Genomic DNA, 19,672 nt, shown 5'->3' on the forward strand with positions numbered 1-19,672 from the left:
CCTATGAAGAACTCTTTAGACCTTTAAAGCGTACAAAGAGAAAGTGCTATTCACCAGCCACTTGAACGGCCCAAAGCTGCTTTGAAATTGAGTCAACAGCCACATCTTGGCTGACTAAAGCAAATTCAACAAGGGAGCTCAATGTCACAACATAGGGTGGAATACGCAAATCTAAGCAGCCCCTGATCACAGCCCTGAGGACATTGCTGTAAGTGTGCTGGAGTACAGCTGTCTACCAGGTGCTTGGCATTCTTCCAAATTTGCATGGCCTGTCTGGCCAGGGAATACAAGAGCATGACTCTTCTAGATGAGCTCTTACATGGGTCCTAAGCTCATTTGGTAAGGATTGCACTTTATCAGCAAGACTTTGTACAACAGAAATATATGAGAAACCCAAGCTCTCTTGACTAGACGAGGACGGAATAACGTCCCAGGTGAAGACGAACAGATGCAACTTCCATCAGATGTTATCCTGATGAAGAAGATTATATCTCCAAAAGTCATTTCAGAAGTGGGATTCGAACCCACGCCTCCAGAGGAGACTGCAGCCTAAACACAGCGCCTTAGACCACTCGGCCATCCTGACAGTGAAGAGTCCTAAGAAATGTATAAAAGTCACTCATAAATTTCTGCGTCCATGCAAGCTTGAAATAATTTCAACCTTCAAACACAAGGTGCAACTTTTTGCACAGGACAATAAACACAGAAGATCACATATGAAAGCATTTCATTTCACAGGTGTACTGTTTTTATGCTTTTAGAATAACTTATACCTCTCACCAGCTATTTAGGGTTCTGTATCCTACTCACAAAATGATCTTGCCTGCGACCTCTCTCTTTATACACAAACAACTACTGCTCAGGAAGTAGGAAGGCAGAAGGTGGGGCAGTTTATGCAAATTTATGCTGTCAATGTGCCTTGCACATTCATGCAGAATTTCTAGATCCTTGCTGGAAACAAGAGAGCAGGCCTTGTTTCAGATCAACTGTCCCTAGCAAGGAACGTCTGAGCACATCCATTCTTTTGCTCTCTAGCCCCTGGCTTGGGACTCACCCTCACTGGCTGAGGAGTGAAGTTCTGCATACCAACGTTGCATAGAAGGTATGTTTGTGATTGGTTTGAGATGGGTGGGAGGTCAAGAGCAGGGAAAAGCAAGTCACTTTCACTTCTAGTCTCCTCTTCTATGCCTACCTGCCGTTCACTCACTCTGTCTTTGTTTCATTCTCTCCTTCCTCAACACCCCATCTCACTCACTCGCTCTATCATTTGTGCTCTTTCCCCTTGCTCTTCATTTCATAGTGGAAACATCTCTTGAATGGATCATTAGAAAATGAGGTTACATAAAATTAAAAATCTACTTATTGGAAACCAAAAATATCACAAGACTGAATGTAAGCCATTTCTTCAATAAAAGGGATTTTTTAGGCACCCCCCAAAAAACACATAAAACACCACTAGTGCTAGAAGAATATTATAAGAGCTTGAAGACAGAATTGGGCAAATTCATTTGCAGTTGAAATTGAAGTTTGGTACTTATTCAGATATTATATGCACTGCCAATTTTTAGCGGAGATTCTGAAGGAACGCAGAGACAAATGGACTTAAAGTCTTGTCAGAAGTGGGATTCGAACCCACACCTCCAGGAGAGACTGCGGCCTTAACGCAGCGCCTTAGACCACTCAGCCATCCTGACCACATGTTGCTTGTCCATCTACATAGTGAGAAAGATAGTGTGAACAAAAAAAACACACATCTTAGGCCATAAGTGGCTATAGCAAGAAAAAAACTCACTGCACTTTTCCAAAAAGACAACCATATAAGCCCATGTGAGGGAAATGATCTGATTTTCTCCCTCAAGAAAAAAGAAGATTAAACACAGGTTTGTCAGAAGTGGGATTTGAACCCACGCCTCCAGAAGAGACTGCGACCTGAACGCAGCACCTTAGACCACTCGGCCATCCTGACTTGCATTTGCAGCACCTTCCACAAGCCAGACAGCCATGCAAGTTTGGTACCGAAAAGGCATGCCCTCAATTTATTTATCCCATTATAAGCATTTCCAACAGATCTTTGAACAATCCATACAGAGCAGTACCTATGAAGAACTCTTTAGACCTTTAAAGCGTACAGAGAGAAAGTGCTATTCACCAGCCACTTGAACGGCCCAAAGCTGCTTTGAAATTGAGTCAACAGCCACATCTTGGCTGACTAAAGCAAATTCAACAAGGGAGCTCAATGTCACAACATAGGGTGGAATACGCAAATCTAAGCAGCCCCTGATCACAGCCCTGAGGACATTGCTGTAAGTGTGCTGGAGTACAGCTGTCTACCAGGTGCTTGGCATTCTTCCAAATTTGCATGGCCTGTCTGGCCAGGGAATACAAGAGCATGACTCTTCTAGATGAGCTCTTACATGGGTCCTAAGCTCATTTGGTAAGGATTGCACTTTATCAGCAAGAGTTTGTACAACAGAAATATATGAGAAACCCAAGCTCTCTTGACTAGACGAGGACGGAATAACGTCCCAGGTGAAGACGAACAGATGCAACTTCCATCAGATGTTATCCTGATGAAGAAGATTATATCTCCAAAAGTCATGTCAGAAGTGGGATTCGAACCCACGCCTCCAGAGGAGACTGCGGCCTAAACACAGCCCCTTAGACCACTCGGCCATCCTGACAGTGGAGAGTCCTAAGAAATGTATAAAAGTCACTCAGAAATTTCTGCGTCCATGCAAGCTTGAAATAATTTCAACCTTCAAACACAAGGTGCAACTTTTTGCACAGGACAATAAACACAGAAGATCACATATGAAAGCATTTCATTTCACAGGTGTACTGTTTTTATGCTTTTAGAATAACTTATACCTCTCACCAGCTATTTAGGGTTCTGTATCCTACTCACAAAATTACCTTGCCTGCGACCTCTCTCTTTATACACAAACAACTACTGCTCAGGAAGTAGGAAGGCAGAAGGTGGGGCAGTTTATGCAAATTTATGCTGTCAATGTGCCTTGCAGATTCATGCAGAATTTCAAGATCCTTGCTGGAAACAAGAGAGCAGGCCTTGTTTCAGATCAACTGTCCCTAGCAAGGAACGTCTGAGCACATCCATTCTTTTGCTCTCTAGCCCCTGGCTTGGGACTCACCCTCACTGGCTGAGGAGTGAAGTTCTGCATACCAACGTTGCATAGAAGGTATGTTTGTGATTGGTTTGAGATGGGTGGGAGGTCAAGAGCAGGGAAAAGCAAGTCACCTTCACTTCTAGTCTCCTCTTCTATGCCTACCTGCCGTTCACTCACTCTGTCTTTGTTTCATTCTCTCCTTCCTCAACACCCCATCTCACTCACTGGCTCTATCATTTGTGCTCTTTCCCCTTGCTCTTCATTTCATAGTGGAAACATCTCTTGAATGGATCATTAGAAAATGAGGTTACATAAAATTAAAAATCTACTTATTGGAAACCAAAAATAGCACAAGACTGAATGTAAGCCATTTCTTCAATAAAAGGGATTTTTTAGGCACCCCCCAAAAAACACATAAAATACCACTAGTGCTAGAGGAATATTATAAGAGCTTGAAGACAGAATTGGGCAAATTCATTTGCAGTTGAAACTGAAGTTTGGTACTTATTCAGATATTATATGCACTGCCAATTTTTAGCTGAGATTCTGAAGGAACGCAGAGACAAAATGGACTTAAAGTTTTGTCAGAAGTGGGATTCGAACCCACGCCTCCAGGAGAGACAGCGGCCTTAACGCATGCGCCTTAGACCACTCGGCCATCCTGACCACATGTTGCTTGTCCATCTACATAGTGAGAAAGATAGTGTGAACAAAAAAAACACACATCTTAGGCCGTAAGTGGCTATAGCATGAAAAAAACTCACTGCACTTTTCCAAAAAGACAACCATATAAGCCCATGTGAGGGAAATGATCTGATTTTGTCCCGAAAGAAAAAAGAAGATTAAACACAGGTTTGTCAGAAGTGGGATTTGAACCCACGCCCCCAGAAGAGACTGCGACCTGAACGCAGCACCTTAGACCACTCGGCCATCCTGACTTGCATTTGCAGCACCTTCCACAAGCCAGACAGCCATGCAAGTTTGGTACCGAAAAGGCATGCCCTCAATTTATTTATCCCATTATAAGCATTTCCAACAGATCTTTGAACAATCCATACAGAGCAGTACCTATGAAGAACTCTTTAGACCTTTAATGAGTACAAAGTGAAAGTGCTATTCACCAGCCACTTGAACGGCCCAAAGCTGCTTTGAAATTGAGTCAATAGCCACATCTTGGCTGACTAAAGCAAATTCAACAAGGGATCTCAATGTCACAACATAGGGTGGAATTCGCAAATCTAAGTAGCCCCTGATCACTGCCCTGAGGAAATTGCTGTAAGTGTGCTGGAGTCCAGCTGTCTACCAGGTGCTTGGCATTCTTCCAAATTTGTATGGCCTGTCTGGCCAGGGAATACAAGAGAATGACTCTTCTAGATGAGCTCTTACATGGGTCATAAGCTCATTTGGTAAGGATTGCACTTTATCAGCAAGACTTTGTACAACAGAAATATATGAGAAACTCAAGCTCTCTTGACTAGACGAGGACAGAATAACGTCCCAGGTGAAGTCGAACAGAAGCAACTTCCATCAGATGTTATCCTGATGAAGAAGATTATATCTCCAAAAGTCATTTCAGAAGTGGGATTCAAACCCACGCCTTCAGAGGAGAGTGTGGCCTAAACACAGCGCCTTAGACCACTCGGCCATCCTGACAGTGAAGAGTCCTAAGAAATGTATAAAAGTCACTCAGAAATTTCTGAGTCCATGCAAGCTTGAAATAATTTCAACCTTCAAACACAAGGTGCAACTTTTTGCACAGGACATTAAACACAGAAGATCACATATGAAAGCATTTCATTTCACAGGTGTACTGTTTTTATGCTTTTAGAATAACTTATACCTCTCGCCAGCTATTTAGGGTTCGGTATCCTACTCACAAAATTACCTTGCCTGCGACCTTTCTCTCTATACACAAACAACTACTGCTCAGGAAGTAGGAAGGCAGAAGGTGGGGCAGTTTATGCAAATTTATGCTGGCAATGTGCCTTGCACATTCATGCAGAATTTCTAGATCCTTGCTGGAAACAAGAGAGCAGGCCTTGTTTCAGATCAACTGTCCCTAGCAAGGAACGTCTGAGCACATCCATTCTTTTGCTCTCTAGCCCCTGGCTTGGGACTCACCCTCACTGGCTGAGGAGTGAAGTTCTGCATACCAACGTTGCATAGAAGGTATGTTTGTGATTGGTTTGAGATGGGTGGGAGGTCAAGAGCAGGGAAAAGCAAGTCACTTTCACTTCTAGTCTCCTCTTCTATGCCTACCTGCCGTTCACTCACTCTGTCTTTGTTTCATTCTCTCCTTCCTCAACACCCCATCTCACTCACTCGCTCTATCATTTGTGCTCTTTCCCCTTGCTCTTCATTTCATAGTGGAAACATCTCTTGAATGGATCATTAGAAAATGAGGTTACATAAAATTAAAAATCTACTTATTGGAAACCAAAAATATCACTAGACTGAATGTAAGCCATTTCTTCAATAAAAGGGATTTTTTAGGCACCCCCAAAAAACACATAAAACACCACTAGTGCTAGAAGAATATTATAAGAGCTTGAAGACAGAATTGGGCAAATTCATTTGCAGTTGAAACTGAAGTTTGGTACTTATTCAGATATTATATGCACTGCCAATTTTTAGCTGAGATTCTGAAGGAACGCAGAGACAAAATGGACTTAAAATTTTGTCAGAAGGGAGATTCGAACCCACGCCTCCAGGAGAGACTGCAGCCTTAACGCAGCGCCTTAGACCACTCGGCCATCCTGATCACATGTTGCTTGTTCATCTACATAGTGAGAAAGATAGTGTGAACAAAAAAAACACACATCTTAGGCCATGAGTGGCTATAGCAAGAAAAAAACTCACTGCACTTTTCCAAAAAGACAACCATACAAGCCCATGTGAGGGAAATGATCTGATTTTCTCCCTCAAGAAAAAAGAAGATTAAACACAGGTTTGTCACAAGTGGCATTTGAACCCACACCTCCAGAAGAGACTGCGACCTGAACGCAGCGCCTTAGACCACTCGGCCATCCTGACTTGCATTTGCAGCACCTTCCACAAGCCAGACAGCCATGCAAGTTTGGTACCGAAAAGGCATGCCCTCAATTTATTTATCCCATTATAAGCATTTCCAACAGATCTTTGAACAATCCATACAGAGCAGTACCTATGAAGAACTATTTAGACCTTTAAAGCGTACAAAGAGAAAGTGCTATTCACCAGCCACTTGAACGGCGCAAAGCTGCTTTGAAATTGAGTCAACAGCCACATCTTGGCTGACTAAAGCAAATTCAACAAGGGAGCTCAATGTCACAACATAGGGTGGTATACACAAATCTAAGCAGCCCCTGATCACAGCCCTGAGGACATTGCTGTAAGTGTGCTGGAGTACAGCTGTCTACCAGGTGCTTGGCATTCTTCCAAATTTGCATGGCCTGTCTGGCCAGGGAATACAAGAGCATGACTCTTCTAGATGAGCTCTTACATGGGTCCTAAGCTCATTTGGTAAGTATTGCACTTTATCAGCAAGACTTTGTACAACAGAAATATATGAGAAACCCAAGCTCTCTTGACTAGACGAGGACGGAATAACGTCCCAGGTGAAGACGAACAGATGCAACTTCCATCAGATGTTATCCTGATGAAGAAGATTGTATCTCCAAAAGTCATTTCAGAAGTGGGATTTCAAACCCACGACTCCAGAGGAGACTGCAGCCTAAACACAGTGCCTTAGACCACTCGGCCATCCTGACAGTGAAGAGTCCTAAGAAATGTATAAAAGTCACTCAGAAATTTCTGCGTCCATGCAAGCTTGAAATAATTTCAACCTTCAAACACAAGGTGCAACTTTTTGCACAGGACAATAAACACAGAAGATCACATATGAAAGCATTTCATTTCACAGGTGTACTTTTTTTTATGCTTTTAGAATAACTTATACCTCTCACCAGCTATTTAGGGTTCTGTATCCTACTCACAAAATTATCTTGACTGCGACCTCTCTCTTTATACACAAACAACTATTGCTCAGGAAGTAGGAAGGCAGAAGGTGGGGCAGTTTATGCAAATTTATGCTGTCAATGTGCCTTGCAGATTCATGCAGAATTTCTAGATCCTTGCTGGAAACAAGAGAGCAGGCCTTGTTTCAGATATACTGTCCCTAGCAAGGAACGTCTGAGTACATCCATTCTTTTGCTCTCTAGCCCCTGGCTTGGGACTCACCCTCACTGGCTGAGGAGTGAAGTTCTGCATACCAACGTTGCATAGAAGGTATGTTTGTGATTGGTTTGAGATGGGTGGGAGGTCAAGAGCAGGGAAAAGCAAGTCACCTTCACTTCTAGTCTCCTCTTCTATGCCTACCTGCCGTTCACTCACTCTGTCTTTGTTTCATTCTCTCCTTCCTCAACACCCCATCTCACTCACTGGCTCTATCATTTGTGCTCTTTCCCCTTGCTCTTCATTTCATAGTGGAAACATCTCTTGAATGGATCATTAGAAAATGAGGTTACATAAAATTAAAAATCTACTTATTGGAAACCAAAAATATCACAAGACTGAATGTAAGCCATTTCTTCAATAAAAGGGATTTTTTAGGCACCCCCCAAAAAACACATACAACACCACTAGTGCTAGAAGAATATTATACGAGCTTGAAGACAGAATTGGGCAAATTCATTTGCAGTTGAAACTGAAGTTTGGTACTTATTCAGATATTATATGCACTGCCAATTTTTAGCTGAGATTCTGAAGGAACGCAGTGACAAAATGAACTTAAAGTTTTGTCAGAAGTGGGATTCGAACCCACGCCTCCAGGAAAGACTGCGGCCTTAACGCAGCGCCTTAGACCACTCGGCCATCCTGACCACATGTTGCTTGTCCATCTACATAGTGAGAAAGATAGTGTGAACAAAAAAAACACACATCTTAGGCCATAAGTGGCTATAGCAAGAAAAAAACTCACTGCACTTTTCCAAAATGACAACCATATAAGCCCAAGTGAGGGAAATGATCTGATTTTCTCCCTCAAGAAAAAAGAAGATAAAACACAGGTCTGTCAGAAGTGGGATTTGAACCCACGTCTCCAGAAGAGACAGCAACCTGAACGCAGCGCCTTAGACCACTGGGCCATCCTGACTTGCATTTGCAGCACCTTCCACAAGCCAGACAGCCAAGCAAGTTTGGTACTGAAAAGGCATGCCCTCAATTTATTTATCCCATTATAAGCATTTCCAACAGATCTTTGAACAATCCATACAGAGCAGTACCTATGAAGAACTCTTTAGACCTTTAAAGCGTACAAAGAGAAAGTGCTATTCACCAGCCACTTGAACGGCCCAAAGCTGCTTTGAAATTGAGTCAACAGCCACATCTTGGCTGACTAAAGCAAATTCAACAAGGGAGCTCAATGTCACAACATAGGGTGGAATACGCAAATCTAAGCAGCCCCTGATCACAGCCCTGAGGACATTGCTGTAAGTGTGCTGGAGTACAGCTGTCTACCAGGTGCTTGGCATTCTTCCAAATTTGCATGGCCTGTCTGGCCAGGGAATACAAGAGCATGACTCTTCTAGATGAGCTCTTACATGGGTCCTAAGCTCCTTTGGTAAGGATTGCACTTTATCAGCAAGACATTGTACAACAGAAATATATGAGAAACCCAAGCTTTCTTGACTAGACGAGGACGGAATAACGTCCCAGGTGAAGACGAACAGATGCAACTTCCATCAGATGTTATCCTGATGAAGAAGATTATATCTCCAAAAGTCATTTCAGAAGTGGGATTTCGAACCCACACCTCCAGAGGAGACTGCAGCCTAAACACAGCGCCTTAGACCACTCGGCCATCCTGACAGTGAAGAGTCCTAAGAAATGTATAAAAGTCACTCAGAAATTTCTGCGTCCATGCAAGCTTGAAATAATTTCAACCTTCAAACACAAGGTGCAACTTTTTGCACAGGACAATAAACACAGAAGATCACATATGAAAGCATTTCATTTCACAGGTGTACTTTTTTTTATGCTTTTAGAATAACTTATACCTCTCACCAGCTATTTAGGGTTCTGTATCCTACTCACAAAATTATCTTGACTGCGACCTCTCTCTTTATACACAAACAACTACTGCTCAGGAAGTAGGAAGGCAGAAGGTGGGGCAGTTTATGCAAATTTATGCTGTCAATGTGCCTTGCAGATTCATGCAGAATTTCTAGTTCCTTGCTGGAAACAAGAGAGCAGGCCTTGTTTCAGATCAACTGTCCCTAGCAAGGAACGTCTGAGCACATCCATTCTTTTGCTCTCTAGCCCCTGGCTTGGGACTCACCCTCACTGGCTGAGGAGTGAAGTTCTGCATACCAACGTTGAATAGAAGGTATGTTTGTGATTGGTTTGAGATGGGTGGGAGGTCAAGAGCAGGGAAAAGCAAGTCACCTTCACTTCTAGTCTCCTCTTCTATGCCTACCTGCCGTTCACTCACTCTGTCTTTGTTTCATTCTCTCCTTCCTCAACACCCCATCTCACTCACTGGCTCTATCGTTTGTGCTCTTTCCCCTTGCTCTTCATTTCATAGTGGAAACATCTCTTGAATGGATCATTAGAAAATGAGGTTACATAAAATTAAAAATCTACTTATTGGAAACCAAAAATATCACAAGACTGAATGTAAGCCATTTCTTCAATAAAAGGGATTTTTTAGGCACCCCCCAAAAAACACATACAACACCACTAGTGCTAGAAGAATATTATACGAGCTTGAAGACAGAATTGGGCAAATTCATTTGCAGTTGAAACTGAAGTTTGGTACTTATTCAGATATTATATGCACTGCCAATTTTTAGCTGAGATTCTGAAGGAACGCAGAGACAAAGTGGACTTAAAGTTTTGTCAGAAGTGGGATTCGAACCCACGCATCCAGGAGACTGCAGCCTTAATGCAGTGCCTTAGACCACTCGGCCATCCTGACCACATGTTGCTTGTTCATCTACATAGTGAGAAAGATAGTGTGAACAAAAAAACACACATCTTAGGCCATGAGTGGCTATAGCAAGAAAAAAACTCACTGCACTTTTCCAAAAAGACAACCATATAAGCCCATGTGAGGGAAATGATCTGATTTTCTCCCTCAAGAAAAAAGAAGATTAAACACAGGTTTGTCAGAAGTGGGATTTGAACCCATGCCTCCAGAAGAGACTGCGACCTGAACGCAGCGCCTTAGACCACTGGGCCATCCTGACTTGCATTTGCAGCACCTTCCACAAGCCAGACAGCCATGCAAGTGGGGTACCGAAAAGGCATGCCCTCAATTTATTTATCCCATTATAAGCATTTCCAACAGATCTTTGAACAATCCATACAGAGCAGTACCTATGAAGAACTCTTTAGACCTTTAATGAGTACAAAGAGAAAGTGCTATTCACCAGCCACTTGAACGGCCCAAAGCTGCTTTGAAATTGAGTCAATAGCCACATCTTGGCTGACTAAAGCAAATTCAACAAGGGATCTCAATGTCACAACATAGGGTGGAATTCGCAAATCTAAGTAGCCCCTGATCACTGCCCTGAGGAAATTGCTGTAAGTGTGCTGGAGTCCAGCTGTCTATCAGGTGCTTGGCATTCTTCCAAATGTTTATGGCCTGTCTGGCCAGGGAATACAAGAGAATGACTCTTCTAGATGAGCTCTTACATGGGTCATAAGCTCATTTGGTAAGGATTGCACTTTATCAGCAAGACTTTGTACAACAGAAATATATGAGAAAATCAAGCTCTCTTGACTAGACGAGGACAGAATAACGTCCCAGGTGAAGACGAACAGAAGCAACTTCCATCAGATGTTATCCTGATGAAGAAGATTATATCTCCAAAAGTCATTTCAGAAGTGGGATTCGACCCCACGCCTTCAGAGGAGACTGCGGCCTAAACACAGCGCCTTAGACCACTAGGCCATCCTGACAGTGAAGAGTCCTAAGAAATGTATAAAAGTCACTCAGAAATTTCTGCGTCCATGCAAGCTTGAAATAATTTCAACCTTCAAACACAAGGTGCAACTTTTTGCACAGGACAATAAACACAGAAGATCACATATGAAAGCATTTCATTTCACAGGTGTACTGTTTTTATGCTTTTAGAATAACTTATACCTCTCACCAGCTATTTAGGGTTCTGTATCCTACTCACAAAATTACCTTGCCTGCGACCTTTCTCTCTATACACAAACAACTACTGCTCAGGAAGTAGGAAGGCAGAAGGTGGGGCAGTTTATGCAAATTTATGCTGGCAATGTGCCTTGCACATTCATGCAGAATTTCTAGATCCTTGCTGGAAACAAGAGAGCAGGCCTTGTTTCAGATCAACTGTCCCTAGCAAGGAACGTCTGAGCACATCCATTCTTTTGCTCTCTAGCCCCTGGCTTGGGACTCACCCTCACTGGCTGAGGAGTGAAGTTCTGCATACCAACTTTGCATAGAAGGTATGTTTGTGATTGGTTTGAGATGGATGGGAGGTCAAGAGCAGGGAAAAGCAAGTCACTTTCACTTCTAGTCTCCTCTTCTATGCCTACCTGCCGTTCACTCACTCTGTCTTTGTTTCATTTTCTCCTTCCTCAACACCCCATCTCACTCACTCACTCTATCATTTGTGCTCTTTCCCCTTGCTCTTCATTTCATAGTGGAAACATCTCTTGAATGGATCATTAGAAAATGAGGTTACATAAAATTAAAAATCTACTTATTGGAAACCAAAAATATCACAAGACTGGATGTAAGCCATTTCTTCAATAAAAGGGATTTTTTAGGCAGCCCCCAAAAAACACATAAAACACCACGAGTGCTAGAAGAATATTATAAGAGCTTGAAGACAGAATTGGGCAAATTCATTTGCAGTTGAAACTGAAGTTTGGTACTTATTCAGATATTATATGCACTGCCAATTTTTAGCTGAGATTCTGAAGGAACGCAGAGACAAAATGGACTTAAAGTTTTGTCAGAAGTGAGATTTGAACCCACGCCTCCAGGAGAGACTGCAGCCTTAACGCAGCGCCTTAGACCACTCGGCCATCCTGACCACATGTTGCTTGTCCATCTACATAGTGAGAAAGATAGTGTGAACAAAAAAAACACACATCTTAGGCCATAAGTGGCTATAGCAAGAAAAAAACTCACTGCACTTTTCCAAAAAGACAACCATATAAGCCCATGTGAGGGAAATGATCTGATTTTCTCCCTCAAGAAAAAAGAAGATTAAACACAGGTTTCTCAGAAGTGAGATTTGAACCCACGCCTCCAGAAGAGACTGCGACCTGAACGCAGCGCCTTAGACCACTCGGCCATCCTGACTTGCATTTGCAGCACCTTCCACAAGCCAGACAGCCATGCAAGTTTGGTACCGAAAAGGCATGTCTGAACAATGTGCCTGACCTTATTGCAAGGTGAACTATCCCTTTATTTCTGTAAATTGAGATAATCCTAGAAGTGGGTGTGATTACTCCTACTCCTGGTTTCAGTGTCTATTGTCACATTTACCTTTATCAAAACATTCCTAGTGCCATTAATGTGTGTGCCTATTAGTCCCTGGTGCTGTGCTTCGCCGTCCCTCAACCCTTCTCTGGTGAAAAAAGGGGGAGGGGGGTTGGCAACGCCTCACGGGAGCAACCACCATGGAGGATGTGTCAAACTGGTACTCGCTTGACTCCCCACTATATCATCATCAGCAGTTGCCAACCGTAAAAGTAAAGGGGATCAAAAAAGTGTGCTAAAGAAAACAAACTCCGTGTAGTGATGTGAATGACCCAACTACGTGATAGGGCCTACCCTCCTGAGTATGAATTGTAGGACCTATTAGGTTAAAAAGAACTTGGCCCCACTAGCACTTTCCCTTTATTCTTTGCCGTGTGCCTGTTCTACTAAAAACCAACATGTTTCATCGCCTTTTTATACATTACCGGCGATTTCATCAGGGTTGTGTTGGGATCTGCGTACTTCTTGCACATGTCATCAATTTTCTCCCTTTATTGTACCTATATGCACACATGGAAATAAAATGTAACACACACATCTATGGCAATTTGGTCAATTGTGACTCGGAGAATGGAGTGTTCCAGCACCACTCCTACAGAACCTCATTATACGTTACCAGGTAGCCTTGTGTAGTTGTGCATACCAGGCTCCCGTAGAAGAAATGGCTGTTAAAAGAACCCCCTTTATCCATAAGCGGGTTTACGTGTTCGCCCTTAGGTCGATATCTAAAAACCAAATGATTTATGCTTAGTTGTTTCCTATTTTGCTCTTAAGTGATTTTCTCCACTAACAGTGTTTTCATCCTGTTTCACGATCTAGCTGTCCAGATCACTGTATTTACCGGCTATGCTCGCCCATATATATACATTGGTCACCTTCCCTTGTTGTTCGTGGGTTAACTGCCCAAGCGGACATTCCTCACACTTATGCCCCAGGTAGTAACCAGTCGCGCTAGCTTTCTTTTCTTTTCTAGTGACCGTCATACCTACTGCCTGTATGCCTTACCGTATGTGCAAGCTGATGTGGCCTCCGCTCACCCTTCTCGCTCGCGTTCCCCGGCCTGGCGTTTGTATTTTGAACACGCCCGCAGCCGCGCTTCCGGGTCACGTGGTTGATACTATGCGTGGAGGTGACCTAGAAAGATGTGTTGGCGGATCGGCCATCTTGGAGAGGGTCTGTGGTCGTGATATGTGTCACCTCAATGTGTATAAACATATATTTTATAGCCAGATCTAGCTCGTTTGTGTTTGAGGATCTGGCATATATTTATGTATGTTATTATTCCACACGATAGACTCTGGTGGAGAAGTGTGGCTCACTGGTTAGAGGAGGCAGACCTGGAAGCAGAGGTCAGCCCGGGACCAGGGTTCAATTCCCGGTTCGGTGGGGTCTTGAGTCCTAAAATGTCCATGGACTCGACAATTCTCGCTCCGGTGCCTACTCAATTCACGGGTTCACACTCTGCGACTCTGGGCAATAGCTTGCTTAATCTCCACAACGGCCCCTCGCGGTGGGATGCCTGGCTTTCACCTTGCGGATACCCTGCCAGGGTTATCTCACAGGGGAATACCAGGACGGGTTCCCTAAGCAAGCGCTTAGAAACCGCTCGGTGATTTGCGCTATATAAATTCCTGTACATTTTTCTGTTAATTCTGTCTTGTTTGTGCTTCTAGATGTATTATTATTAGCGCATTGCCTTTGTTAATTAGATAGGCTGTTGCATTACTTTCTGTTGTGCTACTAAGAGCCATCTGATGTTGGGTCGCATAAGATGATGTCTAACACTATGCTGCACATGAACATAGGTTATGCTTATGTCCCCTTGAATCTATTTTCTTTGTGTCCTCACAATGTGTCATGATTTCACGGTTTCTCTGACATTCTCTAGTTCACCGAAATTTATACCATTCAATAGTATCGTTCAGCCCCCGGTCATCTGTACATTCTTCATAGATCCAGCTTGCTTCCTTTCTATGTAGAATGTTGTCCATGTTGTATTGATCCCCTCGCACTGTTTCGATTACCATCCACCGTAGATCCCTAGGTTGATGATGATGGGTCACGAAATGTTGTACCAGTTTCGTTGTTAATTTTGCCGATTTCAAAGTACTGAGGTGCTCCTGTATTCTGATCTTTATTTTTCTGGATGTTAATCCAATGTAATGTAGATTGCATGGACACGTAAGTCTGTAAATTACATTGGAGGTGTTACAATTACTGTAAGTGTTTAGGTGCCACTCCTTTCCGCTAGTTCTGGTAAATGATTTCACTTTACTGGTCAATACACAAACTGTACAGCTACCACACGGGTAGTGTCCTGGTGGAATGTTGGTTTGTTTCATCACCGGAGCTGCACGTGAGTGGACCAGGCGGTCTCTCAGGCTTGAAGATCTTTTGAAGGCAAACCTCGGTTGTGGCATTGGCTTCAAACTGGTGTCTAGTATGTGCCAATGTTTTTTGATAATTTGTCGGATCTTAGTGGAATGGGGGCCAAAGGTGGTGACAACTGGTATACATTCTTTCTTTTCTCGAATGTGCTTGGTAAGTAGGGACTCTCTGGGGGTATTTAATGCCCGTTTCCGTGCTTGCTTCACTATTTTGGTGGGGTATGCCCGATTAGTTAATTTTGTTGCTAGATCTTCTGACTGCTCTAAATAGTTGGCTGTAGTAGAGCAGTTTCTTCGGTACCTCATGAACTGTCCTACCGGGAGGTTGTCGCGGAGGGCTCTCGGATGAAAAGAGTTATAGTGCAGTAGTGAATTTTTGTCGGTGGGCTTCTGGTGGACCGTTGTTGTCAGTGTATTGTCTGTAGCATATATGTCCAAGTCCAGATAAGTCGCCTTATGTCGATCAATATTCCAGGTGAACCGGAGACACTGATCCAGGTTGTTGAGCCATGTGAGAAATTGAGTCAGCTCATCCGCGGTTCCCCTCCAGATGCACAGAATGTCATCGATATATCTCTTCCAGAGGACAATGTTCCTCTGGAAGAGATTGGAGACATGGTGGATGTAGTTGTTCTCAAACTGCCCGACGTAAATGCACGCCAGGCTTGGGGCAAATGTGGCCCCCATCGAGGTCCCCGATATCTGGAGGTACAGTTGATCTCTGTGCATAAAGAAATTGCGGGTGAGAGCCAGTTCTATGCATTGAAGTACGAACGATGGTGCTGTGTCGTAAAACCATTCACATTGCCCCAGGGCACGAGCTGCTGCCACCAGCGTCGCCTCCTGGGGTATGTTGGTGTACAGTGACTCTATGTCTATTGTCACCAAGAACTGCTCCTCCGGGTTGTAAGTGATAGTTTCCAGGTACCGTAAGATGTCTGTTGTGTCCTGCACATAGGACTGCTGTGTAACTACGCATTCGCGTAGAAAGAAATCTGCAAACTGTGATAATGGCTCGAGTATTGAGTTAATACCCGATACTATCGGGCGACCAGGGGGGGGTCTTTGGGCCTTGTGGATTTTTGGCACTATATAAAATGCCGGAACCCTGGGTGATGGATTTATCAGGAATTCTGCCTCTTTTGCCGTTATCCATTTCTTCTCTTTTGCCGTGGTAACAAGTTGCTGGATAGTTGTTTTTAATTCTTCAGTGGGGTCACGAGCAAGAGGATGGTAATGTTCTCTCACACTCAACAGTCTGGTGATCTCTGCCTCGTAGTCCGTGGTGTTCATCACCACCACGGCTCCCCCCTTATCTGCCGGTTTAATTGTGATCGAGCTGTTGCTCTGTAGTGATTTGATGGCTTGCCAATCCGTTTGGGACATGTTGCTGTGGGTCCGCACGGGTTGTTTCTGTTCAAGTTCTGTGATCTCTTTGAGGACTTTTTGCTCAAAGACCGTGACCTCGGGTCCCACTTGGTGACTCGCAGGGGTAAAGGTAGACGGCCGACGTGGGTCTGTGCTGAAAGATTCAGGCACCGATGTTTGATCCTTACCTTCAAAAAACTTATAGAGTTTGATCTTGCGCAGTGCCCCATTAAGTTCTCCTCTCAGCTGGAAACTATCATGTCGTGGGGTGGGGACAAACCCCAAGCCTTTGTTTAAGACTCTCATCTCTTCCTTAGTAAGTGGCTGGTCTGAAAGATTCACCACTATGTTGGTTTCCGCATTTATATCATCGTTCGCCCTCTGCTGCGGGTGATTCTGGGTGAGTTCATAGGTCGAGTGGTGTTTGGAATGTGTCGTGCTCGTCCTCTTCCTCTGCCTCTCGTGTTCCCTCCTCTCTGGTTGTGGGGACACTGATCTAAAAAAGCCCTGAACATGGCTCCCAAGTCCTGATCGGTATTGGTATCTGGGTTGAACCTGACTCGTGTGTTGCTCTGTTGATGAGGAGCCGTTTGTTCATCCTCTTCACTGCTGGTGTTATCAAAGGCCCAGTGGTTGGGAGTTCTCCTCTGTTGCGGTCTGCCTGCCCTGCCTCTTTGATTTCCTACATTCTGGTTGGCGGCTTGTTGGTAGTACTCGTCTTCTGTATAGGGGAAGGCCCTCCCATGGCTGAACCTTTCTAGATTGCGCTTCAATCCCTTGATCTTTTGATTCACCATGTAGGCCTGGTACTCGCCCAAGTCAGTTTGTATCTTATTAAGCTGGTCCTTAGCGTCTAGAATTGTTGTATCGTTTTTTATGGTAGTTTCTAGATCCAGTATCTCTGTGAGCAACTCTTCACTAAGTCGTTTTGCAGTGTTGATAATGAGGATAAGCCAGTCCCGGGTACACTTGTTAGCTATGTAGCTCCAGTCCACCCGGAACTGCTTATCCTCCAGAAAAATCTTGGGTTCCAGTCTGACTAGAAGACTGGCCGGTGCTGCCCCCGCTCTTAAGTACTCTGTCATCAGTGCTCCATGCAGAGCTATCCTGATCTGACGTTTCCTTAATGCAGATAGTTTTTCCCATTCATCTCGCACTTGGTTTGTACCTCCCAGTGGAGTGTCTGGCAGTAACGATGGACCTGACAAGATTGATGTGATGTGATCATCTGTGAATGCCAAGCAAAATTGAGCCATTCTGCGTTTGAAGGAGTGGCGTGTGAACACCCACCCGAGTCACTGACCTTTAAAAACGGACTGTGTGGAAAAATCCTACTTGCCCATCCGTATCTTGTTTTACAACCTAATTTTCATACATATAAAAAGTCCTGTGGTCCTCACGGCTAAGCTGCCGTACAAACTACTCTAAACAACAAAGGAACCTAGGGGGATGCGGACTAGGTACAGGCTGCCCCCCACTGAACCGAAAAGGCATGCCCTCAATTTATTTATCCCATTATAAGCATTTCCAACAGATCTTTGAACAATCCATACAGAGCAGTACCTATGAAGAACTCTTTAGACCTTTAAAGCGTACAAAGAGAAAGTGCTATTCACCAGCCAATTGAACGGCGCAAAGCTGCTTTGAAATTGAGTCAACAGACACATCTTGGCTGACTAAAGCAAATTCAACAAGGGAGCTCAATGTCACAACATAGGGTGGTATACGCAAATCTAAGCAGCCCCTGATCACAACCCTGAGGACATTGCTGTAAGTGTGCTGGAGTACAGCTGTCTACCAGGTGCTTGGCATTCTTCCAAATTTGCATGGCCTGTCTGGCCAGGGAATACAAGAGCATGACTCTTCTAGATGAGCTCTTACATGGGTCCTAAGCTCATTTGATAAGGATTGCACTTTATCAGCAAGACTTTGTACAACAGAAATATATGAGAAACCCAAGCTCTCTTGACTAGACGAGGACGGAATAACGTCCCAGGTGAAGACGAACAGATGCAACTTCCATCAGATGTTATCCTGATGAAGAAGATTATATCTCCAAAAGTCATGTCAGAAGTGGGATTCGAACCCACGCCTCCAGAGGAGACTGCGGCCTAAACACAGCACCTTAGACCACTCAGCCATCCTGACAGTGGAGAGTCCTAAGAAATGTATAAAAGTCACTCAGAAATTTCTGCGTCCATGCAAGCTTGAAATAATTTCAACCTTCAAACACAAGGTGCAACTTTTTGCACAGGACAATAAACACAGAAGATCACATATGAAAGCATTTCATTTCACAGGTGTACTGTTTTTATGCTTTTAGAATAACTTATACCTCTCACCAGCTATTTAGGGTTCTGTATCCTACTCACAAAATTACCTTGTGTGCGACCTATCTCTTTATACACAAACAACTACTGCTCAGGAAGTAGGAAGGCAGAAGGTGGGGCAGTTTATGAACATGTATGCTGTCAATGTGCCTTGCAGATTCATGCAGAATTTCTAGATCCTTGCTGGAAACAAGAGAGCAGGCCTTGTTTCAGATCAACAGTCCCTAGCAAGGAACGTCTGAGCACATCCATTCTTTTGCTCTCTAGCCCCTGGCTTGGGACTCACCCTCACTGGCTGAGGAGTGAAGTTCTGCATACCAACGTTGCATAGAAGGTATGTTTGTGATTGGTTTGAGATGGGTGGGAGGTCAAGAGCAGGGAAAAGCAAGTCACCTTCACTTCTAGTCTCCTCTTCTATGCCTACCTGCCGTTCACTCACTCTGTCTTTGTTTCATTCTCTCCTTCCTCAACACCCCATCTCACTCACTGGCTCTATTATTTGTGCTCTTTCCCCTTGCTCTTCATTTCATAATCAATTTATTTATCCCATTATAAGCATTTCCAACAGATCTTTGAACAATCCATACAGAGCAGTACCTATGAAGAACTCTTTAGACCTTTAATGAGTACAAAGAGAAAGTGCAATTCACCAGCCACTTTAACGGCCCAAAGCTGCTTTGAAATTGAGTCAACAGCCACATCTTGGCTGACTAAAGCGAATTCAACAAGGGAGCTCAATGTCACAACATAGGGTGGAATACACAAATCTAAGCAGCCCCTGATCACAGCCCTGAGGACATTGCTGTAAGTGTGCTGGAGTACAGCTGTCTACCAGGTGCTTGGCATTCTTCCAAATTTGCATGGCCTGTCTGGCCAGGGAATACAAGAGCATGACTCTTCTAGATGAGCTCTTACATGGCTCCTAAGCTCATTTGGTAAGGATTGCACTTTATCAGCAAG

General features: G+C 43.8%; 10 non-coding genes across 10 annotated transcripts; all 10 read right to left on the reverse strand.

The window, feature by feature from the left end:
- Positions 1–503: 503 nt before the first annotated feature.
- Positions 504–586, reverse strand: TRNAL-UAG (transfer RNA leucine (anticodon UAG)). Its single transcript has one exon. It is a non-coding gene; the product is annotated as a tRNA-Leu (tRNA).
- A 1,025-nt stretch (positions 587–1,611) lies between these two features.
- TRNAL-AAG (transfer RNA leucine (anticodon AAG)) lies at positions 1,612–1,694 on the reverse strand. The gene has a single exon. It is a non-coding gene; the product is annotated as a tRNA-Leu (tRNA).
- A 189-nt stretch (positions 1,695–1,883) lies between these two features.
- On the reverse strand, positions 1,884–1,966 carry TRNAL-CAG (transfer RNA leucine (anticodon CAG)). The gene has a single exon. It is a non-coding gene; the product is annotated as a tRNA-Leu (tRNA).
- Positions 1,967–2,598: 632 nt separating this feature from the next.
- Positions 2,599–2,681, reverse strand: TRNAL-UAG (transfer RNA leucine (anticodon UAG)). Its single transcript has one exon. It is a non-coding gene; the product is annotated as a tRNA-Leu (tRNA).
- Positions 2,682–3,707: 1,026 nt separating this feature from the next.
- TRNAL-AAG (transfer RNA leucine (anticodon AAG)) lies at positions 3,708–3,791 on the reverse strand. The gene has a single exon. It is a non-coding gene; the product is annotated as a tRNA-Leu (tRNA).
- Positions 3,792–3,980: 189 nt separating this feature from the next.
- On the reverse strand, positions 3,981–4,063 carry TRNAL-CAG (transfer RNA leucine (anticodon CAG)). Its single transcript has one exon. It is a non-coding gene; the product is annotated as a tRNA-Leu (tRNA).
- Positions 4,064–7,901: 3,838 nt separating this feature from the next.
- Positions 7,902–7,984, reverse strand: TRNAL-AAG (transfer RNA leucine (anticodon AAG)). Its single transcript has one exon. It is a non-coding gene; the product is annotated as a tRNA-Leu (tRNA).
- Positions 7,985–9,999: 2,015 nt separating this feature from the next.
- TRNAL-AAG (transfer RNA leucine (anticodon AAG)) lies at positions 10,000–10,080 on the reverse strand. Its single transcript has one exon. It is a non-coding gene; the product is annotated as a tRNA-Leu (tRNA).
- A 188-nt stretch (positions 10,081–10,268) lies between these two features.
- Positions 10,269–10,351, reverse strand: TRNAL-CAG (transfer RNA leucine (anticodon CAG)). The gene has a single exon. It is a non-coding gene; the product is annotated as a tRNA-Leu (tRNA).
- An 8,096-nt stretch (positions 10,352–18,447) lies between these two features.
- On the reverse strand, positions 18,448–18,530 carry TRNAL-UAG (transfer RNA leucine (anticodon UAG)). Its single transcript has one exon. It is a non-coding gene; the product is annotated as a tRNA-Leu (tRNA).
- Positions 18,531–19,672: the final 1,142 nt, after the last annotated feature.

Source organism: Lissotriton helveticus, chromosome 8 (genome assembly GCF_964261635.1).
Source record: "Lissotriton helveticus chromosome 8, aLisHel1.1, whole genome shotgun sequence".
Classification (NCBI taxonomy): Eukaryota; Metazoa; Chordata; class Amphibia; order Caudata; family Salamandridae; genus Lissotriton; species Lissotriton helveticus.